The 27,030-nt window shown below is 37.4% G+C and overlaps 1 protein-coding gene and 1 pseudogene across 2 annotated transcripts in view; both read left to right on the top strand.

Annotated features, from left to right (window-relative positions):
• Positions 1-27,030, top strand: part of LOC306665789 (uncharacterized protein) — a gene marked incomplete at its 5' end in the record, with an annotated part of 729,076 nt that overhangs the window by 130,784 nt on the left and 571,262 nt on the right. The gene's annotated exons all lie outside the window — the stretch shown is intronic.
• Positions 17-1,910, top strand: LOC306665667 (protein ILRUN-like; annotated as a pseudogene). Its single transcript has one exon. The product of its transcript is annotated as a protein ILRUN-like (transcript).

Raw genomic sequence — 27,030 nt, 5'->3', positions numbered from 1 at the left:
CGGTGAGAGGCCTCATAGGAGCGGGGTCGCGGCGGCGGCTAGCAGCGGGCCACCTCTGGTCCCTGGGCCTGGCAGCGCAGCGGCTGCTCGGTAGTGAGCAGGGAGGGAAGCGGGTGTCCGGCTCCCGCCATGGAGGGCATGGACGTGGATCTGGATCCAGACCTGATGCAGAAGTTCAGCTGTTTGGGCACCACCGACAAGGACGTGCTCATCTCCGAGTTCCAGCAGCCGCTGGGCTTCCAGCTCAACCCGGCCGGCTGCGCCTTCTTCCTGGACATGACCAACTGGAACTTACAAGCGGTAATTGGTGCCTATTACGACTTTGAGAGCCCAAACATCAGTGTGCCCTCCATGTCCTTTGTTGAAGATGTTACCATAGGAGAAGGGGAGTCAATACCTCCTGATAATCAGTTTATAAAAACATGGCGGATCCGGAATTCTGGGGCAGAGGCCTGGCCTCCAGGGGTTTGTCTTAAGTATGTCGGGGGAGACCAGTTTGGACATGTGAACATGGTGATGGTGTGATCGTTAGAGCCACAAGAGATTGCGGATGTCAGCGGCCAGATGTGCAGCCCCAGCTGAGCAGGAATGTATCAGGGACAGTGGCGGATGTGCACTGCTACGGGACTCTACTGTGGCGTGTCATCTGTGTGATTCTCAGGGTGGAGGTGGGTGGACTGTTAGGAGTAACGCAGCAGCCTGTCATCTTTTGAAATGGAGTTCAACACACAGCCTCATCGCAAAGTAGAAGGAAACTTCAACCCGTATGCCTCTCCCCAAAAGAACCAACAATCAGATGAAAACAACTTAAAAGACCCTGGGGGTTCCAGGTTCGACTCCATCAGCAAAAACACATGGGCTCCTGCTCCTGACCAAACGAGAAAGATCAGAATAGACTCTCACAGAACTCTGTAAATCTGTCCCCCAGCAGTCACGCAAACAACTTATCAGTAGTGACTTACAGTAAGATAGGTGCCCTCGGAGAAGAGGAGAAGGGATAGGTGGTGGCCCTTGGGATTCATGATACCCCTTCTTGGCACACCTAGAATCCTGGACTGCCATGCAATGGAGGTGGCTCTTTAAGACTGCTCACCTCTCCTGCCAACACCAACAACACAAACGCCTACCCCTTCTCCCCTCCCCACACCCCATGTCCTGTGGATGTTGCTGCATCCACATTTATAATTTATTCCCACCTCTCTGTTCTGGTTTGAGTGTTGAAAGACCAACTTCTTTTTATTTTTTTTATTTTTTTTAATTTTTATGTTTTACCTTTAGCATTTAAAAAAAAGAACACATGTCAAAATATCACCAGCTTTGCTTCTAGTGTGAATGTATACTAAGCTTAGAGCACAACACACATTTAGAATTTGTTCCTAATTGTTTGGGGTGCTCCCCCACAAGTAGAAAGACAAACTCAATTATGTCATCCTAAATATTGTTGTCAGGCTGTCACTTTATTAACCCTGTTTGCATATTTTGTTGATGTTGCTTCAGTCTGTCATGGCCCATTGACCTCCTCAACCACAACCCAGAGTGGCTCAAGTGATAGTTTGACTTTCCAAATGCAGGAAATAAGTGAGAGAACTGTTAACATTGATTTTAAATGCTGATTGTTGTGAGACAACCTTGTAGCTGTTTGAGTTCTTGATCTGTTTCCCTCCCATGCTCTCCTAAGGTGGTGATGGCTCCTGTGTTGGTTTGGGTTGGTTGATCTTGGTGCTGAGAGTTCATGGTGATAGGTGTTGACATGGTGGTGTACTGGGAGACTTTCCTTGTGTTCTTCTCTGATGGATAATGCTGTCCATTTAAGCCCTGCATCCTACCTGTACAGTCACACAAACTGAAGTCTGTTTTTGCTTCATGTTGGCATTCATCCTCAATTTTTAAAATAAAATTGTTTATTTGGGGAAAAAACACTCACCTAGGTGGGTGCAGTGGTGCACACCTGTAATAGCAGCAACTCAGGAGGCATGAGGATCACAAGTTCAAAGCCAGCCTCAGCAAATTAGGGAGGCCCAAAGTAACTTAGTGAGATCCTGTCTCAAAATAAAAAATAAAAAGAGCTGGGGAGGTAACTCAGTGGTAAAGTACCCCCAGGTTACATCTCTAGTGCCAAAAAACTCAACCAAACAAACAAAACTCACCTAGGACTGGGAATTCAAAAGTAGCTGTGTGGTAGAGCTCTTGCCTAGCAGTACAAAGCCCTGGGTTCAATCCCTAGCACCACCAAATAGATAAAGGAAAGAAAGGCAAGAGAGAGGAAGGGGGTCAGGAGGAAGTGACTTGCCCCACTAAAAGAAAGAATATGGCAATTTAAGAGTCTTTGAATGTTCTTTTTGATTAACTACTCAAAGAGAAATATAGCAATAAAGGAGTCATTTACTTGCAGCTCTAATAACATTTCACCAGTGGAGATCAATAACGTTATTGCTGCATTGGCACTATTAGTATCAACAAATAAATACCACATACAAAATTATACTTTACCATTAGGTATGTGAAATTATACTTTACCATTAGAATGTGAAAAATTGGTGTTCTGAAAGACACAGTTAAAAGAATACCAATGTATATCCAATAGAGCTAAAACATCAACAAGCATCTCAAATAATAACAGCAGCAAAACTTTTCTTCTTTTTCTTCTTCTTTTCTCTGGTGCTAAGAATTCAACCCAGGGCCTTATCATACTAAGCAAGTGCTCAACCACTAAGCTACTCCTCCAGCCCCAAATCTTATTTTCTTATACAACCCCAGAAATACAAACAGAAAGAACTAAAAGTTCTGAAGTACAACCTAACTAAAGACAGAAATCACCCCCCAAAACATCTTTCCATTATGAAGTTCACTGAGGAAATCCTTTTTAAAAATTTACTAGTGAGGGGCTAGGGCTGTAGCTCAGTGGCAGAGCACTTGCCTAGCATGTGTGAGGCACTGCATTGATTCTTAGCACCACATTAAAAGAAAAGGCAAATAAAATAAAAGCATTCTGTCCATGTACGACTACAAAATTTTTTAAAATTTATTAGTGAAATTCCACTTACATATTTCTTTAAATCTGTACCACTTTGAGTAGCAATAAATGAATGATTCTCCACCAAGATCCTAAAAACACTGAACAACATTGGTGAAACTTAGCATTTAGTCAAGAAAAGTTTTTAAAGAACAAATATAACTAACACGAACTAAAATTATGTACAGCTGGCTGGGGGGCTTAACTCAATAGTAGAGCACTTTCCTGGCATGCATTAGATCCTTGCTTGATCCCCAGCATGGCAAAATATGTAGGTATGTGTGTATCTATGTATATACGTATGTATATGTGTACATAGATACACATGCATATATACACAGGCTAATGTCTACATCATTTTTAAAACCATTTTACCAGGTTTCATGGAACTCCATATTTGCTGTCTTATTAAATTTATTAAAGTAGAAATCAAGTACTACAAAACAATAGAAGACACTGAATACCTTATTATTTACTATATTTTCTTTGTAATGGGAAGAGTGTTAGCATACAGTTTATTAGTAATAAGGCACCTGGGGAAAGAGCACAGACGGAAACTGTACAAAAGCATTTCTTGGAGTTTTTGCTGTTTTGTTTGATTTTGCCATACATGGGCATTCTACCACTAAGCCAAATCCCTAGGCCTATTATGTTTTGGCACAGGGTCTCCTTACATTGCTTGGGCTGGCCTTTAACTTTTAATTCTCCAGACTCAGCCTCCTGAGTTGCTGGGAGTATAGGTCACCAGCCCCACTTCTTGGATTTTAAAGAGCAATAGATTTTGCTACACTGGGAGCTTCTATTTTAGCTGTATGTGCCATATAATACATGAACCAGCAAGGTTACTTCACATTTTAAAGTTTTAGACTGTAAGATAAGAAAGATGCTACTATCACAAAAGCTCTGCAAGCCCACTTACATTCCTAGGCTGAGAGGGACTGGGATGAGGCCAGCACAAAGTTGAGGAAGCAAGGTTCAAAGAAATGTCACTGAGAGCTCTGGAGGCCCCCAAGCATCTAGCTATGGATTCAGAGATCAGTTTCAACAGCAGGTTATAATCAGAGAATCTGGAAAACTTTTAGAGATTGGCCTTGTGGCCCAGAGGCAACTAATAAGTTCAAAGTAACTGAGCAACAAGGAACAGAACCCAGGGAAGGACAAGCCATTACCAATTCTAGGTAGTTAACTGAAACTGTGTATTTTTCCAAACAGGTCAGAATTATATTTTCTACACATTAGTTTGGGAGAATGAAGAGGAGAGGGGCAGGTTGCAGGGAAAAGGAGTCTTCCACAGCTATTCTCAAGCACCCTTACATTTATTTTAATAAGACAGTACCCACAGTGATAAGACGTAAGCTATTATAAACCATATAGAAGAGTGGCTGGTAAGCCAGGCATGGTGGCACATGCCTGTAATCCCAGATTGGGAGGCTGAGGCAAGAGAATCACTCAAGGCCAGGTTCAGCAACTGAGACCCTGCCTCAAAATAAAAATTAAAAAAAAATTAAAAGAATTGGGGATGTAGCTCAGTAGTAAAGTATCCCCAGAGCTCAATTCCTAGCATCCAAAAAGTTTTTGTTATATTTTTAAAATTAATTTTTTGTAGAACTCGGCTGAGAACCCATCTGGTCCCAGACTTTCCTTTGTTGGTAGGCTTTTGATGACCTCTTCTATTTCATTGCTTGAAACTGATTTATTTAAGTTGTGTATGTCCTCCTCGTTCAGTTTAGGTAATTCATATGTCTCTACAAACTTGTTGATGCCTTTGAGGTTTTCTGTTTTGTTGGAATATAGATTTTCAAAATAGCTTCTAATTATGTTTTGTATTTCACTCATGTCTGTAGTGATATTTCCTTGTTCATTCTGAATTTTAGTAACTTTAGTTTTCTCTCTTTGTTATCGTGGCTAAGGGTTTATCAATTTTGTTTATTTTTTTCAAAGACAACTCTTTATTTTGTTAATTTTTTTGATTGTTTCTTTTGTTTCAATTTTGTTGATTTCAGCTCTGATTTTAACTATTTCCTGTCTTCTACTACTTTTGGTGTTGGTCTGCTCTTCTTTTTCTAGGGCTTTGAGCAGTACTGTTAAGTCGTTTATTTGTTGATTTCTACTTCGTTTGCTGAATGCGCTCCATGAAATAAATCTTTCTCTAAGTACTGCTTTCATAGCGTCCCAGAGATTTTGATATGATGTGTCTTTGTTCTCGTTTACTTCTAATTTTTTTTTATTTCCCTCCTGATGTCTTCTGTTACCCATTCATCATATAATAATGTATTATTTAATCTCCAGGTATTGGAGAAGATTCTGTTTTTTATTCTGTCATTTATTTCTAATTTCAATCCATTATGATCTGATAGAATGCAAGGTAGTATCTCTATCTTCTTGTATTTGCTAACAGTATCTTTGTGGCATAAAACATGGTCTATTTTAGAGAAAGATCCACGTGCTGCTGAGAAGAAAGTGTATTTGTTCTTTGTTGGATGCTATATTCTATATATGTCTGTTAAGTCTAAATTGTTGATTGTGTTATTGAGATCTATGGTTTCTTTATTCAATTTTTGTTTGGAAGATCTATCCAGTGGGAGAGGGTGTGTTAAAATCGCCTAGTATTATTGTGTAGTGGTCTATTTGATTTCTGGAATTGAGAAGGATTTGTTTGATGTACATGAATGAGCCAATGTTCAGGGCATAGATATTTATGATTGTTATGTGTTGCTGGTTTATGCTTCCCTTAAGCAGTATGTAATGTCTTCTTTATCCCTTCTGACTAGTTTTGGCTTGAAGTCCACATTATCTGAAATGAAGATGGATACTCCAGCTTTTTTGCTGTGTCCGTGTGCATGGTATGTTTTTCCCATCCTTTCACCTTTAGTCTATGGGTATCTCTTTCTACGAGGTGAGTCTCTTGCATCAGCATATTGTTGGATTTTTCTTTTTAATCCAATCTGCCAGTCTATGTCTTTTGATTGATGAGTTCAGGCCATTAACATTCACGGTTATTATTGTGATATGATTTGTATTCCTAGTCATTGGACTCATGTTTGTTTTTTGACATGATTTGGTTTCTCCTTTATTTGGCTATTCCTTTAGGCTAGTTCCTCCCATTGCTGATTTGCATTGTTGTTTTTCATCTCTTCCTCATGGAATATTTTGTTGAGAATGTTCTGTAATGCTGGCTTTCTTTTTGTAAATTCTTTTACCTTTTGTTTATCATGGAAGGATTTTATTTTGTCATCAAATCTGAAAGTAAGTTTTGCTGGGTATAAGATTCTTGGTTGGCATCCATTTTCTTTCAGGGCTTGGTAAATGTTGTTCCAGGCCCTTCTAGCTTTTAGGATCTGGATTGAAAAATCTGCTGATATTCTTATTGGTTTCCCCCTGAATGTAATTTGATTCTTTTCTCTCACGGCCTTTAAAATTCTGTCTTTATTTTGTATGTTAGGTATTTTCATAATAATGTGCCTTGGTGTGGGTCTGTTGTAATTTTACATATTTGGAGTCTTATAAGCCTCTTGTACCTGGTTTTCCATTTCATTCTTCAGATCTGGGAAATGCTCTGATATTATTTCATTAAATAGATTGTTCATTCCTTTAGCTTGTTTCTCTAAGCCTTCCTCAATCCCAATACTTAAATTTGGCCTTTTCATGATATCTCACAATTCTTGCAGATTCTGTTCATGATTTCTTACCATCTTCTCTGTTTGGTCAATTTTGTTTTCAAGATTAAATACTTTGTCTTCAGTGTCTGATGTTCTGTCTTCCAGGTGTTCTATCCTATTGGTTATGCTTTCTATGGAGTGTTTAACTTGGTTTATTGTTTCCTTCATTTCAAGGATTTCTGGGTTTTTTTTCAGTATCTATAACTCTTTATTGACATGATCTCTTTCTTCCCATGTTTTCTCTTTTAACTGTTGATTGATGCGATTAATGCCACATTTGCTCTTTCATCTCTTCCTTCAATGCCTGCATTTGCTCTTTCATCTCCTCATTTGCTTCCCTGATTGTTTTAATTATGTACATTCTTAACTTCCTTTCTGACATTTCTTCTGCTGTGCTGTCATTGGGTTTTATTGATATAGTATCTAGGTTTGTTTGGGACATTTTCTTCCCTTGTTTTCTCATATTGGTCATATATCAGTGGGACTCTGAGATATTGCAGATTTCCTCTATTGGCTTATAGTGTCCCTGTAGATTTCCAGTATATCACCTCCCAGCCTTCAGTAGCCTGAAGTCTTGGAGGAACTTGATAATTCAGTGCTTTTGAAGAAAGCTGCTCCTAGCCCGCTACTGGGTCCAGGACTTGGGGCTGGTTCTGCATGGAAATCCTCTCACTGGGCGGTCCTGCTCCTAGAAGCTGGCTATAGACAGGGCCTGCCCCCACCTGAGGGAGCCAGGTTGCTCGGGGAAAACCTCTCCCTGACCTGCCTTGATTCCAGAAGCCGCCTGCGGGCCGGGCCTGCCACTGGGTAAAGGGCTTGGGGTTGGCTCTGTGTGGAAAAGCTCTCACCAGGCGGGCCTTTTCCAAGAAGCTGAGAAATTGGAAGAAAAACATATCAGGCAGAATGCAAATGAGCAAAGACATGCTTGAAAACATGACGAAGCATCAAGTGCCCTTAAATCAGTGCACAGTGTATATTGTTAAATGGTGGTGTTCACTGAGTAGAGAAGATTTGCATGAAGCTTTGGTGAGAGGCCGTGCTGTCACATTTGGACTGTGCTCTGATAAACAAGGAGGAACCTAGTATGGTCTTCACAGAGCAGAGTGACTTGCACTGGATTTCTGTTTTGTCCTAGTGACATGTCTATACTTGCCAACCCTTTGAATAATTACTCAGATCTGGCAATATGTATAGCTTCAAATAATTTAACCAGTTGCATTTTTCTTTTCTATTGTTTAGTATTTCATGTACAGGCATGCAGATGATCAACTGAAAGATTTGGTTTATATCAAGATGGTTTCAGTGTTGTGTAGACAGCCACAAACACTGAAAGAAAAAAAATTCCATGGGGGTGAAAGACCCTTTACCATGCCTCCGAAATAAATCATTGTTGATGGTATCACTAATATCAGTTCAGCTCTGTTTAAGCACAGTTATTAAGATCAAATGACCATCTGTTTTTCTGCTACAGTTTATGTCATGAAAACCTTTCCCATAGAGCCTATGGACTGTTCTCCATTGCATAGTTGAAGAAAGCTCAGTAAATAACCATAAAAATAATAACATATTGATGCAGTTGTACATTGTCTTCTTGAGTAATTCTGTGTGTTTATATAACCAAGGTCCAGACACACTGTTTTCCTACCCACACTGGCTTTCTCAGAGGAAAAAAATAAACAAATAAGACTTTTTCTCCTCTTTCACTAATCCTACCCTGAATTTCCTGTCAAATTCCACTTATACTCACGTAAAACAATGATGTTTTGTTTTACTTTTGAATGATGTAGGGAGTCCCTTTCTTCCTTATTTTCATTTGGAGTTTATTTGTCTTTGAATTGTATGGCTACAGTTGATGTTATGATTTAAATGTGGTCTAAGGCAGGATCTTTCATTCAACAGTCCATAAGGATTTGAAAATAATGAAAAGGGAATTTTCCAGTAAACAAATGCCTACAACAAACAACCGTTTTGGTGTGATAATCACAGAAAGAGGGGGAACAAATGTACTGACTAGAGGGGCGAGAACTCATGAAATAAAACTTGTCCACAGTTCACTTGAAGGCTACTATGACTTCTCTATGAATTTTTCATGCTCTGAGCATGAAGAAGTCCATATAATCCTTCTAATGAACACATGCAAAGGATGGAATGACAAAAGGCAAGTTTTTTAGAGGAAAACAACTAAGCAGGTAGAAGGATTGGAAGCTGCATCATGTGAGGAAAAGTAGAAGGATCTAAGATGTTTTCATCTAGAAAATGTCATGGAAGTCTCAACAGATGGGTCCTAAAACTCAGAGTTACATGGGATAAAAGAATGCAGATTACTGTGGATACTTCTAAGAGAAAGCACAGTTGAAAAAAAAAATTGGAGAAAAAGAATTGATTCAATATTTTAAAAAATCTAACAGTTGAAGTCATCTGTACAGTAAACCAGCTGAAGAAGTAAAAGAGTTTTATATATCTAGAAGCGTTCAAGCAGACATTGGAGCACCAACCTGAGGCAGTACTAGGAGGACTTGTGAATTCAAAGGATTATTAGATTTTTGGAGATTTCATGCTATGGGTATGTTTTTTTCTTTTGGTACCAAGGACAGAACCCAGGATTGCTTAACCTCTGAGCCACTTCCCCAGCCCGTTTTATTTATTTATTTATTTTTATTTTGAACAGGTGCTCACTAAGTTGCTTAGAGCCTTGCTAAATTTCTGGGACTGACTTTGAACCTGCAATCCTCCTGCCTCAGCCTCTGGAGCTGCTGGGAATGCAAGTATGCACCACCAAGCCCACCTTCATACTATGATTTCAACGCATCTCAAGCTACTGATTTTCCTTTGGTTCAGTACAAGATTATGAACCTCAGGACTTTCTCTCCTGGTATAGTTGGAATTTTTGTTTCCATTCCAAAATTCCTATATTGGAAGTTAAACCCCAAGTGGGAGCCTGGTGTGGTGGTGCACGCCTATAATCCCAGTAGCTTGGGAGGCTGAGGCAGGAGGATTCCAAGTTCAAAGCCAGCCTCATCAACTTAGGGAGACTCTGTCTCAAAATAAAAACAAAAAATAAAATAAGAGGACTAGGGACATGGCTCAGTAGTTAAGTACCCGTGCATTCAATCCCCGGTGCCAAAAAAAAAAAAAAAAAAAAAAAAAGAGGTCATAGGTCATTAGTTCATAAGGACTCCACCCTCATGAATGGGATTAGCAACCTTATAAAAAGGCTGCAGGGAACTACCTGGACCCTTTTTGCCTTTTCACTCTGTCTGCCATGTGTGAACACAATGTTTGTCCCATCCTGAGGGACAAAGCTACTGAGCTTCCTAGGAGCCATCTTAGAAGCCCTCACAAGACAGCACACCTATGATGCCTTGGTCTTGGACTTCTCAGGCTGCAGAACTGTGAGAAATAAATTTCTCATTCTCAGGCATTTTGTTACAGCAGCTCAAGTCGGCTAAGACAGCTCTGCATGAATTTGACCTCTGTTGTTCCTGACTTCATCAACCCTGTGAGTCAGACCTCAATTCTAGAAGTCACATTCATTTTACAGTATCAGTCTTACCCTAGATTCTTAAAAGTGGTTGTGTTCTGTTTCAATTATGACTAATAATCAGACCTGAACTTCTTATTGATGCCCTTGTTTGAAGATTTGATGTTGTGCTCTTGACCTGGAATTGTATCACACAGAGAAATAAAAAGAAATTCAGTTCTTCCCTATACAGGGTCACTTCAGAACACTAAAAATTCAGCATTGAAGAGTTATGCACATGAATGGTGATGACAGCTGTACAGCATTACAAATATAATTAATATTACTGAACTACATTGCTTAAAAATCATCAAGATGGTAAAGTTCATATGTGTGTTTACTAGAATAAAAAGAAAGAAAGAAAGAAAATATATCATATACAGATAATTAATGCAATTCATGACCTGAATCAACCAATTCTTAGGACTTTACCAAATGACCTTGATTTTAATTGCTTTTCTTTCCTAAGGCCTTTGGCTATCTTTACACATTCTAGCCTCATGTCATTAATCAAAGTGGGAAAAGTTTCAAAGTTCTGGTGTTGATCACTGACTTCTTGAGCAATTGTATAAGTCAGTGACTCATGATATCTATAGAATGATTATCCATCCCCAGCCCACAAACCATTAAGATTATTAACCTGAACAGGGAAACAATTTTGGGCCAGCTTACAGTTTCTTTGACGTGATAGGTTTGGAATTTCCCTGTAAGTCCCTAAACTTGAGGACATGAGATATCTACAAAATAATTTAATAAATAAATATATATATATACAAACTTCTTTGTCAAGAAAGGGAAGCTTAAAGTGACATTAAGCATATTGATGGAACAAAGCAGTCTGAAGAATGAAGAGCAGATGAATCATAGACATATGAACTACATCACCTTCTATGCACTCGCATGTTCCAACGTGAAGGAGAAACAGGTAGCAAGCTCTGTTCTCACCTGAGCATGCCCTGTGAGCCTATTTAAAGTTAATAGGTCTTCATTCTAATGCTGACTACACATACATGTAGCTTTTCACTACTGGATTTCCAGAAAATTCACAGTGCTGCTGATGGGGATGCATAAAATGACCTCTGAACTCTTCTTTCAAGGTCATCAATCATTCTTTATATAAGTCATACTGATTCCATATAACAAGACTGCTAGATCACATCCTAACTATATACAAGGGGAAAAATTGTTACCTACTTGGAATAAAGAAACCAAGCGGAATTCTTTTCTTTATAGAGCTAGAACAGTACTGATTCATTTGACAGGCCTTTACCAAAGACCGCTGTGCATCAGGCACTCCTGCTCCTGTCCTCTACAGTTGCTCAGGGTCTGGAGGAGAAGGCAGACAAGGGAGCAGGTAGCACTAGCGAAGTGTGAGATGTGGTGATCTGTGAGCATTCTATGAGCACAAGGTACTTTGGGGATGCAAGGGAGGGGAATCTAACCCCAACAAGAGTATTGAAATATTCCCAGAGGTGGTGCTCAGGCCAAAGATGGAAGGGTAAGAAGTAAGGCAGGAAGTGAAGAGTGGGAGCCGGTGGAGGAACTACTGGGAGTTTGGAAGGAGTTTAGAAAGGATGTTACTGAGGCTGAGGCTGGTAGAGTAGGCTGGGGCAGGATCCTGGAGGGCCGGCACACCAGGTAAAGAGGCCTGGGCAGGCCCTGGCTTCAGCTCACAACTTGGTTTCTGTTGTCCCTGCTGTAACTCAGTTTGTGCACCATTAACACCTAAGTTGCCCACACATCTCCATATGGCATTGCATTTTCCTTTCACCTGTGACTTCTTCAAAAATAAAGCCATTATCCTATAAGACATAGGAGCAGGGAGAGGGTGGGGTTTACTGCTCAGTCCTGAGGCCTGGTGGAAACAACTCATTTGACTCTGCATTTCTCACTCAACATTGGTTCAGTCCTTGTGCGTTCCTAGGCCTTGGTTTCCCATCTGGCAAGTGAGATCACTGTGGTCTATTTCGGATGTCCTGTGCGTCACTCGGAGGAAAGTTATTGGACTACAAATGCTCTCGAGTTCTTCATCAGATTGTATGAATAATTTACAACCAACATCATCTGGGGTTGGATTATATTTGGAATTTTTACATTGACCAATCCTCAAATCGGAATGCTATGATTCATCATGAACTTTGATAACAGTTTTCAAGAGGTAAAGAAAATGAATGAAATACAAGGAGTTCTTTTAAAGGTGCAACAAGAAGGAATAAAACAGTATTAAGGAACTGGAGAGTTATACCAGAAACACAGTGGGTGATGTTATGTGTTTAAAAATAGGGAGAGAGAGAGAGAGAGAGAGAGAGAGAGAGAGAGAGAGAGAGAGAATATATACACAAAAAAAGATTTTTATGTCACACTCCCTCCAGCTCTTGGTAACCACCTTGCTACTCTGCTACTGTGAGTCCAACTTTTTTAGATTCTACGTATAGGAGAGATTATATAATATTTGCTTTTCTGTGCTTGGCACAAAATCCTCTAGGTTTATTCACATTGTGGCAAATGACAGGATTTCCTTCTTTTTTTTTTATAGGCTGAATAGTGTTCCACTGTGTATGTACGCCACATGTTCTTGATCTATTCATCCACTGATGGACGTTTAACTTGATTCTATATCTTTGCTATTGTAAATAATGTTGCAGCAAACATAGCAGTGTTTCTCTTTGACATACTTATTTCATTTCCTTTCAATATATAACCAGTAGTGGAATTTCTGGATTATAGGGTAGAATCACCCCCATACTATTTTCCATAATGGCTACACTTATATTCCCACCACAAAAGGAAGTTTATTGGGTACCATTGCTGAAAATCTTTCCTGTTCTGGAGTTAATCTTAATTAATAAATACTAACATGTGCTGAGCATTTTCTATAAACTCTACTAGGCATTTATGACACCATCTTCACAACTTCTCAAGAAGGTAGATTATTATTATCTCCAATGTACAGATGGGAACACTAAGGCTTTACAAGGTTTCATATGGTCCTCAAGGACACACATTAAGTATGTCAGAGCAGGAATTTAAAATCAGATATTTCTAGCACTGGGGCTCTTAACCTATCTTTTTTGGTGCCTTCACTAGTTATCTCAGTAATTAATTCTCAAGTAAAAAATTTGGGATGAGAATATAAAAACTTTGGCATACCTGAGATTACTAAAAAGACCTCAGAAATCAATTCGGTAATTTTGGGAGAACCATAACTTCCTAGGGAGTGGAAACCCCTTAGGGAGATGTTCTGTTCATTGATTGACATATGTGCTGGAAGCTGTAGTGTCGTTTTCTATCACTGTTCAGCCCAGTCCTGCTGTCACTTTCCACAGTCCCTACTGAAGTCTGAATCCGTCATTGCAGCACTTCTTTTACCATATCCTGACTCCATGATCAAATTTCTCTTCTTTAGTTTTTGTGATTGGGGCAGCAGATAAAGAAGAAAACATGAGACTTACTTATTTGACTTTTAGGAGAGAGCACAATGATACTTCAGAAGAAGCACTTGCAAGATAGAAAGAATTTTTACCATTTTACGGATGAGACAGCCAAAGAATGGTCAGGATGGAGACTCATGTAGTAAGCTGTTTTTAGAACAAAGACAAAAATATTGGGGCTTTTCAGATGGTACTGGAAACTACACACCAAAAGGTCTGTGGGCTCCTTTCTTCTTTTAAATTGTGGTGAAATAGATATAATGTATAATTTAACATCTTGACCATTTTTAAGCGTGCAGTTTGCCAGCGTTAAGTGTATTCCCACTGTTGTGAAACCATCACACCATCCATCTCCAAAACTCTTTTCATCTCATGTTACTAAAACTCAATACCCAGTAAATATTCCCTCCTTTCCCAGTCCCTGGTAACCACTATTCTACTTTCTGTCTCTGTGGATTTGTCCACTGTAAGTACCTCATGTAAGTGAAATCATACACCATTTGTGTTTTTGCAACTGGCTTTATTTCATTTAGCGTACAGCTCCTCAGGTTCATTCATGCTGCAGCATGTATCAGAATTGCCTTCCTTTTTAAGGCTGAATAATATTTCATTGTATAGATATACCACATTTTGTTTAACCATTCATTACCATCTTCTTTTTTGTAGTTCATACATAATATTTTATTAATCTGAATTTGAGTATTTGGACTTCCAGTTGGTTTGAAGAAGACAAATAATCCATCCCTGTTATTGCAAGTCAGTTTCTTTGCTCTTTTACTTATCTGACAACCATGGCAGAGAGCAGAACCCCATCTTCATAGGTTTGGGTCAAGCTTCCTATTGGGCCCAAGGGTAAGAAATCCTGTCCCCTGTAAGGGATTTTAGAACTCTCTTTTTCAACCCTGCTACCCAACTGAGGATCTTTAGATATTGAGCTTAAGCATCAGATTCTTTCTAGGGTCTTAGAGAAAGATGGGAAAGTGGAGGAAGTAGCCCAAGGGACTCCCATGTTTATGGCATTGGCCTGTGAACAGTGGAGAGTGTCTGTCACTCCTGCATCCTCACTCCAGACCATGCAGGGGCTACAGCTGGCTGCTGCCATTTACCTCTCCGAACTTTCACTCCTCTCTCACATAGCTTCCAAATCTTCTCTGCTTCATGCCTCACCTAAATTAAGTCCTCTTTTGTGTAGCGTTAAAAAATAAATAAATAAATAAAAGTGAAGCATAATGAACAGGTAAAACATATGATTTAATATTTATTCTTTCTTTTGCATTCAAATGAACATTAGCTAAAGTTGTAACCCTCTGCACCAGAATGAATTGGACTCAATTTTTAAAAACAGTGGTTAACCTTGTCTCTGATCTTAATATTACAAGACCACTCAATTCCACTGGAGTTAAGGTACTTTATTTCAGAGAATAAACTTCCTTTAAAGTAAAAAACTCTCTTTCAATTTAACCTTGTTATTCACTTATTTATTAAGCCTACTATAAAATAATATTATATCAGGCCATATTATAATAGGAGTCTGAGACATAAGAAGAAAAAATGGTCTGAGTATATATTCTGCCATATTTAATGTGCACATGTTAGCTATGTGCAATATTAATTGACTGATCATCAGCTTTTTTGTCTCTCAAATGGAAATGAAATTTAGCACCTACCTATAAGAACTCATGAGAATTAAATTTAAGTGCTTAACACCATGCCTGGCATTTAAGTCTTCAATAAATATTAGCTATATACATAGTAGCCAGGTTAGTGAGTATCCTTTGGGGGGCCACCTGTCCTGATTTGCTTAAGAATCTCCTAGTGTTAGCACTGAAAGTCTCATATCTGATACTTTTCAATCCCACGTGAATCTGAACAACTGGTCACCCTACATTACACATTATGTGCATCTTCAGATCCCCAAATTCTGATGATGGTCATTACATTTTTTTAAATTATTAGAAATCTCCTAAAATTAAATAGATTAAAATGAATTGAAAACTTAAAGATACTCTGTATACAATAGTGATCAAATAAAAATTCATGAGAATGCCTATAATATACCTTTCACAGGTTGAAGATAATATGAAAGGGCCTTAAAAATATCCTCTTTTCCTTGTTCATAGCTTCCAAGTGAAATAAAGATGCTGAATAGATTCTTGTATCATTTATAAGATGCAATCTTTATTTTTTAAATATTTATTGGTGCATATTAATTATACAGAATAGTGGGTTTCATTATGGTATACTTACACATGCATATAACATAATTTGGTCAATATTATTCCCCCAAACCTCCCCTTTTCCTTCCCTCCTCCCTCTCACTGTTCCCCTCCTATTCCTCTTCTTCTACTCTAATGGTTTACCTTCTACTTTTTATTGGGGGGGGGGAACAACTTTTCATTTCTATGATTGTACACAGTGTAGATTCACACCATTCATGTAGTCATATGTATACAAAGGGTAATTCTGTCTGTCTCAGTCCACAATCTTTCCTTCCTCCACCCCCTCCTGCCCCATTTTCTACACCATCCAAAGTTCCTCCATTCTTCTCTTACCTCCCCTGGTACGCCACACCCCTTGTTATGTATCATCATCCACTTATCAGGGAAAACATTTGAATTTGGTTTTTTGGACTTGGCTTATTTCACTTGGCATGATATCCTCCAACTCCACCCATTTACCAGCAAATGCCACAATTTTATTCTTCTTTATGGCTAAATAAAATTTCATTATATATATAATATTATAATAATATATATATAATAATATTATAAATATATATATATCACAATTTCTTTACCATTCGTCAATTGAAGGGCATCTAGGTTGGTTCCACAATCTAGTTATTGTGAATTGAGCATCTGTGAACATTGATGTGGCTGCGTATAAGATGCAATCTTTATCTTAACATTAAAGCACCAATGTTTGATTGTTTAAAAACACCAAGATATAGAAGATGGGAAGGAAATATGAATTAAGCACTTAAAATTTCCTTTTTGTTTGTGTTTGTGGATGTCTTTAGTATGAATCTCCTATAATGTTATGCTCAGGTAGTGTTTAAACAAAATATGATTAATAATTTCATGTTAGTATGCTTTTGATCTGTTTCTTCCTTTCATTTCATAGAAATAAGCTTTATTTTTTCCCATTATTCTGAATAAAAGATCCTCAAAAGAAAGCAACTTCTATTATTTTTATTTTTAAGTTTCTAGGTAGACCTTTTCTTAAAAATTAGCATATTTTGGTGCTTCAATGATAAAATAAGGAGTGTGTCTTATAAATGATAATATTAATCTATGTAGCATCTTCAATTCACTTGAAAGCTATGAACAATGAAAAGTAGATATTTTGGGGAGTCCTTTTGCATCCTCTGAGAGCCTGTATAGACTTGGAGGTCTTTAAGATACTTTCCTTCTTAACACTAAACAGAAATGATTCTGACTCTAGTTGTCCTTTTAAGACTAAAGACCGGTGGTGGTCTCATTCTGCCTTCACTGATTTCAATAAAGTTCTTATGTTGGAGATGGATGGATAACTTAACAAATTGTCTTTTAAGAATCCAGGATTTTAAAACATATAAGATTAACATGTTTCATGTAAAGTTGATCATTTAATAATTATAAGCGAACATTTTTTCAAATTGTCTGCATAATGTCAAAACAACTGGTCAATTACATTTAAAAAGTCAGTCAAATGAAATTGATTACTAAATCTTGTACTTTTTTATTTCTTTCATATTGCTATGTCATATCCTGAATATTTGGAACTTCAAGGGAAAATAAATATTTAAGAGAATTTAAAAAAGAATGCATTTATATTTAGGTGTATGTATACATCCATTGTCAATATGCATATCCTCAGATAGCAATCATCTATTTTAGAACAAAGGAAAGTATGTATAATACATATCACATCTACAGTTGTTAAACTTAATATACCTGTGGTTATATTTAAAAGGGTGCAATTTCCCTTAAATAAAGTGTTAAATTCCAAAGACACACCTCCAGTTTTTCTGGAACATCCATCTGTTGGAAGCGTCATTCAGAATAGATATAAAAGGATCCTGACCAGGTCTAAATTCTTGCTAATCTCAGGTGGAGAAAGACATTTGCTTTGATAATGCCAGTTAATCCCAGAGTAAAACTTGGGTTTTCTGTATTTGGGGATGAGAACCACAGAAATTGGTTGGCATTTCCTTCTCATACAAGCTTTGAGTGCAAGCTGTAGAGAGATCTATGCTATGATTCAGCATATTACACTTCCTGTCTCCATAAAGAAGATGACTCCAGTGCTGATGAAAATAAATAATTCTTTTTTTAAGTTTGAAGAAACCTTAAAAACACGAACTGCTTCCCAGGTGAGAAACCTGCATTATCCTGTAGTCTACCACTCAGAGGGACCTTTAGTTGTATCTGATGTGAAACATATCACCAAATACAATGAAAAATTCTTAACAACAATTCTTAGAAGCTATATGGAAAATGAGATTGATTTCATGCACCATTAAGAAAAAATATTCCTGAGTAGCAAATGCTTTCATCCATGAGTTACGCCAAGGACATTGTGACTTGAATTTTGCAAAACTAAGAAAAATATTCAAAAATTAAATGAAAGAAAAAACAACCCACAGTGTTCACTAACAGCTAACATTGGTTTTTGCAGTAATATATTACCAATAAAACTTCACTTTAAAAAAAAAATTTATTGGTGAAGTGATTCTTTTTCTTGAGATGAATAATAACTTTCATATTCCTAGAATGGGAGGCTGGGAGGATGGGTTCTCAAATTCTTGGCTTGTGTAACATATAGATAGAGGAAATTATTATTTACATTCACATTTTAACAAGACACAGGTTTTCTCTAAAAGACATCCTAACATGTACCTAGAAGAATTCATCAGGTTTTTTTTAGTACATAACATAGTACCTAGTACCAAAAATGCATTTGTTGAATGACTAGATAAATTAATGTCACCCAATAAATATTTCTATTTATATTATCAACCTTGATTCTGAACATGTCACTAAGGTATTACTGACTACCAACATTTACAAGACCTAAGAACAATCTATCCTGAAAGAACCCTTAAGACAAACTGCTAAACAGGTCTATATCATAGAAATCAGGTTCAAAATAGCACCAGGTAGTTTATGATTCAAATAATGGATCCATTTTTTATTCTAGTTACTTACAATTTTCACCAGCTGAACAACAGGAATACACATGAATCAAACAGGCCCGCTTTTGTCAAAATGACCTGGACACTTTATCTGGTAACTCATAAATGCTGTGAACGATGTTCTTTCTAAATTAACCATATGGATAACAAAGAGAAAACTCCCTGCACATTGCAGTCCATGCAGTCTATCAGCCCTATTAAGATGTGCTTGACTTTAATTATTTCTGGTATCAACAGAAGCATTCTCTACCTTAGGAGAATAACATTCTGAAAAGAAATAAAGTTTAGCATTAAAGGAAATAGAAAAATACTTTCATTTGGGCAATCTGGTTCTCATAGCTATAATTTGTATAAGGTTAGGTAAGATCTAAGCTAAAAAGACCAATGATAGGTAGCATGCATAAAACTAAATGATTGTTAGCACTTATGATTACTGAAATCTCATTGTGTTCTCTACACACACACACACACACACACACACTCACACATTCAACTTATATTCAAACTAACCTTCCTGTCATAAATAACTAAATCAGAACAAAATATATAAAACAAACATTTTAAGATGTTGAGGAATAGGTAACACAGAATAGCAATTACTGGAGGAAACAAACAAAATGAGGTTAGTTCCATAATTTCCTGGTTTTCTGTATGGGGGCAGTTTTCTGAATTGTAATACAGGAAGAAGGAACCCAGAGCATGATGGTCTTTCTGGCTATAGAGAAAGAAAACAGAGTTTGGAGCCCCAGTACTGGCTAGAATTTACAGGTCATGATGCTAGATAAAAGGGAACTGTTCAGAGAAACAGCCTTACTTTCTATATTTTGGGCCCTTGTGTGTTTGGCTGAACATACAGCTTCACATGTGCAGAGCAAGAACTCATGAGGTTCAATTCAGAAAAACAAATGAACAATGACAACTATTGACCAAAGAAAGGAACGAAAGCAAGCCAGAGAGGAGTTACAAGTAGAAGCTCTAGAACTTGCCTAAGTCTGAGACATTCAAGTTCCAACTAACCAGAGTGTAGAGACCTCTTTAAGCACCAATGGTGCTTGGCAGAGAACCCAGAAAGGACATGCCTTAGGAAAAGAGCCAAATTATCCCTAGAGGAAAGGTTCTCCTCGACATGCTGCAATGAAGTTTAAAAACAAGACAAAGGAATCAAGAGGCCTTGCTCTAATAATTGCCTTACAGAACACAACTTGACCCTCTCAGAAGCTGATAACTCAACAACACAGGATCTATAGTTCAGCATCAAATCCCACCAACAGTGTACAAGTGTTCCTTTTTCTTCATTTCCTTTCCAGCATTTGTTATCATTTGTATTCTTTTTTTAACACTTATCATTATTATTATTATTATTACAGACTGCATTTTGATTCATTGTACACAAATGGGGTACAACTTTTCATTTCTATGGTTGTGTACGATGTAGATTCATACCATTCGTGTAATCATACATGTACATAGGATCATGATGTCTGTCTCAGTCCACCACGTTTCATAACCCCTTCCCACTACATAATCTAAATTCCTGCATTCTTCTCTCTTCCCTCCCCCCGACCTCCATTGTATATCATCATCCACTTATTAGGGAAAACATTCGGCCTTTGGTTTCTTTGTATTCCTGATGACTGTCTTTCCTACTGGAGTGAGATGAGAGCTCAGTGGAGGTTCAGTTTGCATTTCTCTAATGGCTAGTGATGTTGAACCTCATTTCATATATTTGTTGATCATTTGTATTTCTTCCTTTGAGAAGTGTCTGTTTAGTTCATTTGCCCATGTATTGTGTTATTTAGGTTTTTATGGTGTTAAAATTTTTGAGTTCTTTATTATTGTGGATATTCATCTTCTGTCAGAAGTGTAGCTAGCAAAGATTCTCTCTCATTCTGTATGTTTTCTCTTCGCATTCTTAATTGTTTCCTTTGCTGTGAAGAAACCTTTTAATTCAATGCCATTCCTTTTATTAACTCTTGGCATTTTTTTTTTTTTTTGAGTTTTGAGGATTCTATTAAGAAAGTCATTGCCTATACCTATATATTGGGGTGTTGTCCCTTCAGTTTCTCCTAGGAGTTGCATGCTTTCTAGGTCTTTGATTCATTTTGAGTTGACTTTTGGGCAGAATGAGAGTTAAGGATCTAGTCTCATTCTTATGTATGGATAAACAGTTTTCCCAACACAGATAAAAACTTGAAAAAACTGTTATAAATATGACCAAGATTTAAAGTAAAATATAGATCAAGTGGGTAATAAATAGAAAAACACAAGAAAGAATAGAAATTTTAATAAAAAAAGAAACAGAGCTTCCCCTCAGAACACAAACAAGTATACATAGAGGGTCTTTTTATGGCACAATTGTGTATTTGTGAGTGTATATGTCTACATATGAAATAAAAATTTTACTTGATGCTCTTAACAGCAAAATAAAAAGTATATTAATTTGAATATGGGGAAATAGAAATTATCCAAACTGACACTCAGAAAAAAATGACTGAAAAAATGTTCAACATCTCTAGTAATAAGAGAAATGCAAATCAAAACCACCCTAAGATTCCATCTCACCCCAATTAGAATGGCGATTATCAAGAATACGAGCAACAACAGGTGTTGGCGAGGATGTGGGGAGAAAGGTACACTCATACACTGCTGGTGGGGCTGCAAATTAGTGCAGCCACTCTGGAAAGCAGTGTGGAGATTCCTTAGAAAACTTGGAATGGAACCACCATTTGACCCAGCTATCCCACTCCTTGGCCTATACCCAAAGGACTTAAAATCTGCATACTACAGAGATACAGCCACATCAATGTTCATAGCTGCTCAATTCACAATAGCCAGATTGTGGAACCAACCTAGATGCCCTTCAATTGATGAGTGGATAAAGAAACTGTGGTATATATATACAATGGAATATTACTCAGCCATAAAGAATGATAAAATTATGACATTTGCAGGCAAATGGATGAAATTGGAGAATATCATGCTAAGTGAGATAGGCCGATCTCAAAAAGCCAAAGGACGAATGATATCGCTGATAAGTGGAGGATGACACATAATGGGGGGGAGGGAAGGGTTAGAGTTAGGGTTAGGGAGGGGGGCAAGTATGGAGGAAGGAACTACTGTACAGAGGGTAAAGAGGGGTGGGAGGGGTGGGGGGAAGGGAAAAAATAACAGAATGAATCAAACAACATTGCTCTATGTAAATTTATGATTACACAAATGGTATGCCTTTACGCCATGTACAAACAGAGAAACAACATGTATCCCATTTGTTTACAATAAAAAAAAAAGTAATCATAATTCAGTAAGTAATGTTAATATCCAGTTACATGTATGGAATTAGAATACCAGAAAAAGAGGAGAAATAATGGAAAAGAGAAATTTTTGAAGCAATAGTTGTTGAAGATTTAAAAATAATAAAAACTATAAGCTCAGAGATCTAAGAAGTTAATAAATCCAAAATGGATAAATCCATAGAAAACCACTTTAAGTTACAACATCACTCAATAGCTGAAAATCAGTAATAATGAAACAGATCCCTTTCTTTCTTTTCTTTTTTTTTTGTATCAGTTAATCTGTTAGTTACATTTTCAGCTTTTCTTTGCTTCTGGTTTCATTTTCAGATGAAAAAATCCTAGGCATACAGTGCTGCTGTCTGGTTGCTATGGTGACCGCAGCCTATTATCCTGCCTTGTCATTTATCAAGAAAGAATTACACTTGACAGAGGCCGAGGAAAATGCCTGCAGTCTGCAGTATAGGAGGAAAAAAGCTTTTCTTGTCTTCTATGTATGTAAAGGGGCTTTAATGCCCATTTAGCTACATGTTTTATTTAGCATTATTTATTACTTGTAATGACAATAATTGATACCTGTAAAAATATGTCCCGCCTCCCAAAGTACTTAACTTGCAATTTGTCCATTTGCTTTTCTCTCCCATTTCAGACCTATACCTAGTGTCACACCCCCAACCTCTGCCACCACAAACACTGTGTTCGCTCTAGTAATAGAAACAAAGGATTACATTCGCCACAGAGAGTGATCAGTGCAAAGATAGCTAAACAAGCCAGTTTTTCTTCCTAAAATGGTGTTTTATAATCTACAGTTCTGTTGTCTTGCTATTCTTAAAATTAATGAATGCCATACTTAATCAATGAATAACTGAATCTAACTTTTGATTAAATTATTTCTCCAAGGGTGCAATGTCTATGAAATATAGTGTCAGCAAACTAACACAAAACTACAGCGATCTTTCCATTAGATAATTGAATATAAAATCATGTCTGCTTTTTACAAATTTGGATCCATTCCAAATTTATTGTTCTTCAAAGGCAGGAAAAGGTAATTACTTGTTAACTGACTATTCCTGATTACAGCCATTTGATTAACTCAAATTATTTCCAAAAATAAATGGTTTAATAACTTTTGTATGTTTAAACACCTAGGCTTTTGTTTGTTTATTTTTTTTTACGTCTGATATTTTCCACCTCATTATTCAACTGTTAAAATATCTGTATCCTGTGGGCCATTTTAAACAAGTTTGATGATGGTTTTTGCCTTGCTGTCTTGAAATTGTTTGATTTCCTTGTTAAGGTCGAGAATGCAGTTGTAAAATAGACTCTACTTTATGTTGAGAACCTCTGAGAGTGGCCTTTGAATATCTGTTTGATCTTTTGTCTCTGGGATCAGAGAGAGTATGGACAATGCCAACAGTCCATATTGAGTTGCTAAAATATCAGCATTTAACATAACTGGTGCTTGTTGCAACTCAGCCAAGCCAACTTGTGTTTATGTGTGCAACTAGGATGAGGAGCAATGAACTTCTGAAGTTCAAGTTCTGTTTTGTCTGAAGACAATTTTCCTGCTAGATTAAACTTAACTAGCATACATGGAAACACGAAAGTCCTGTTCCCTCATGGCAAGCGAAATGGAGAATTGGATGAGTCTCTGGTCAGTTTTGGTTTTGAGATGGTTCAGATTCTATCCTTCCCACTACTTCCTGGATACTTTCTGGATAATTTTGGCAAGAGCAGGTTTGGGGGTGGAGAGGGATAATTCTAAGAGAATTAAATAATTATAGCTGTCAGGAAATCTGTCCTGAATTTTTATACATTCCTGCATAATAACTCAAAATCTCTTGATCTCTACTGCATCTAAGGTAATTCCATTAATGCATACCTCACAGCATCCTTTAGAGGCCCTGGCTGTTTAAAAATGTAGAAACTATGGAATGTTTTTCTTTAATTTTGACACTTGGGAGAGCAAAAAAGAAACAACAAAAAAGGGAGAAGACATGTCAAGTTTAGAATTGTGGCTATTTCTTTACTGGTTCTAAAATTCTACTTTAATATTTCAGCAACACCACTGTTCATTTCTTGTTAAACTTCAAACCTCCCTTTTGATTTTCAAATGTCCCATAGGCTAATGTTTTTACTGAAGAATGAAATGAGCAGGCAGAAACAATTAAGCGAGAAGATACAGTGAAAATGAACACCATCCTGCGCTGTCACAGAACTGGAAGTGTATGAAGGAATTCTGCTTGGAATCTGATCCTACAGCAGAAGGGCTTTTGCTTCTTGTCATTTTTCTCTTGCCCACCCCCAAAGCACACCACTTCCCCTTCGTGGAGGAAAAGAATCTAGGCACACAAAGAAACTTCTAAATGTTCACAGGCCTGGGAAATATTTTCTCTGCTGTTACTAGTACAGGATAATCTCCAAGAAAGAAAATCCACCTAGATATTTTCAACAGCAAATGTCTCCCAAAGCCTGTTAAATGTTCACATATGTCTTTATGAAATTTGTAATATGGATTGTTTACATAGTCCTGATTAAGGGCATGAATGTCATTTAAAAGGATCAGGTCAGTTTAAGGATGGAAAGTTATAAAATCATATGGAACTGTAACCTACAAGGAAAAGTGCAGGTTTTGAAAAAATCTTAATAATCTATGGCTCTTTATATAAAAGGATACTTCAACAGCCAAAGCAAGCTGTTAAAGAGCCTTCGAAGTCTATCAGAAATTAACAAGGAAGTCATTAACTCTACCCCAAACAAATCTGCCATCACATGTTTATAGCATTTTTGTCACTCTGTGAAAGCTGTATCTTCCTTTTTAGTACTACAACGAAGTAGGAAGAAGTCAATCTCGAAACAGGATCTTTAAATTCCAACTCCCAAGTGTTGTCACGACAAACATTGGGCCAGAATCTCCACCACTACTTGATGCAGTCTGAAACCCATTTTTGCATTGGTTATCATCTTCTTCCTCAGTGTCCCTTGCTATTTGTGTCCCATGGAGGTCTGTGCTGCAGTAGTGCCCTTATCAGAGCCCTTCAGATAACTTTCAGTCCTCAGATCTACAATTTCTCAGTGCTCAGATTTTGTAAATACAAGAGCATAATCATTCTATTTTTAAGAAACTTTGTCTCTTGCAATGGCCTTCGTGCAATGTGTACCATTTTATTTTTGCCAAAGAATCTGTTTCTGTGTGCAACCTTGAAGGCACTTATGTGCCTCTGAAATGCTGGGAAGTAGAAGGGAGCGCTACACATTCATCCAGTCATCCAATTCCTTCAACGAGTGTTCCCTGAGTCCCTGTGTGTTTTGGGTCATGTTCTAGCTACTAGGGATATATCAATGCACAAAGCAGACAAAGTAAACTTGCCCTCATACAATCTGTTAGATAAAGTTGGTAGTGACAACAAAAACCCAATAGATGTAATAGATAAGATATGGGGAAAGAAACAAAGAACAGAGTAAGAGAAGTGCAGGCTGCAACTTCAAACAGAACGGGTAAAGGGAATCTCATTGACAAAACTTTTAAGCAAAGACTTTAGGTCCAGGAGGGAGTAACATGTAAATAGAGAAAGTGCATTCCAGGGAGCTAGAACAGCCGTGCAAAGCATGAAGGAGAGTGAGCACTTTGCTGGTGGTGGTGGGCAGGGAAATACCCACCAGGACCATGTGCTAATTCCCAGAACCTGTTAATATGTTGCCTTACATGACAAGAGGGACTTTGCACATGTGATGAAGTTAAGGATCTTGAACTAGGGAAATTATCCTAGATTATTCACATAGGTCCAAAGTAATCACAAGTGTCCTTGTATGTGAGAGGGAGTTCAGAGAATCAAAGAAGTGCATCATTACCCTATGTACATGTATGATTACATGAATGGTATGAATCTACATCATGCACAACCATGGAAAAGAAATGATGTACTCCATTTGTGTACAATGAATCAAAATGCAGTCTGTAAAAAATAAAAAAATAAGTAAATTATATAAAGAAAAGCATAATGAAAGCAGAGGTCAAAATGTTGTGATTGCTGCCTTTGAAGATGAAAAGAGGACATGAACCCAAGAACTTAGGTAACTTCTATGTGCTGGTCAAAGTAAGGAACCAGATTTTCCACTAGATATCTAGACAGAGCACAGTCATGTAGAACCTTGATTTTACCCATTGAGGTCATTTCAGATTTCATCATATGGATATACAATAATAGCTTTATGTTTCCATTTTCTGGTCAGTGCTCATCATGATTGTTTCCAACTGGGACTACCATGCTGAAAACTACTATGAATGTTTTTGTACAGATCTGTTTGTGTACACATTTTCATTTCCTTTGGGTAAATACCTAGAAGTGAAATTGCTGACTCACAGAGAAGATATATATTTAACTGTGTGGAAAATAGTCAGACTAATTTCAAAAGAAGTTGTGTCATTTAATACTTCCACTAATAATACAGGAGAGCTTCAGTTGTTCCACCACCCAGAGACCTTTAATGTGGTTGGTCTTTCAGTCATTCCACTGATACACAGTGGTATCTCACTTTGACACTTTGCATTTTCAGATGGCTAGTGATATTCAGTACTTTCCATGTGCCAACTGGCCATTCATACAGTTTTTTTTGTGAAGTGCTTTGTACTTCACAAAGAATGAATTTAGAAGAATACATTCTTCTAAAAGGTTTAGAATTACAGAGGTTATAATCCATACCAAATTAACTGTTGTGAATGGTGTGAGGTATGGATTTGGGTTTCTCCCTTTCTCCATTATAGATAGTGAATTCCTCCAGTACTATTTTTTTAATTTTTATTTTATTTTATTTTTATTTTTACAGACTGCATTTTGATTCATTGTACACAAATGGGGTACCTCATTTCTTTTGCATGGTTGTGCATGATGTAGATTCTTACCATTCATATAATCATAAACATTATCCTTCTATTATATT

The sequence above is a fragment of the Sciurus vulgaris genome, assembly GCF_902686455.1.
Source record: "Sciurus vulgaris genome assembly, chromosome: 7".
Classification (NCBI taxonomy): domain Eukaryota; kingdom Metazoa; phylum Chordata; class Mammalia; order Rodentia; family Sciuridae; genus Sciurus; species Sciurus vulgaris.
The sequence above is the reverse complement of the archived record's forward strand: the minus strand, read 5'-3'. Positions and strand labels throughout refer to the sequence as shown.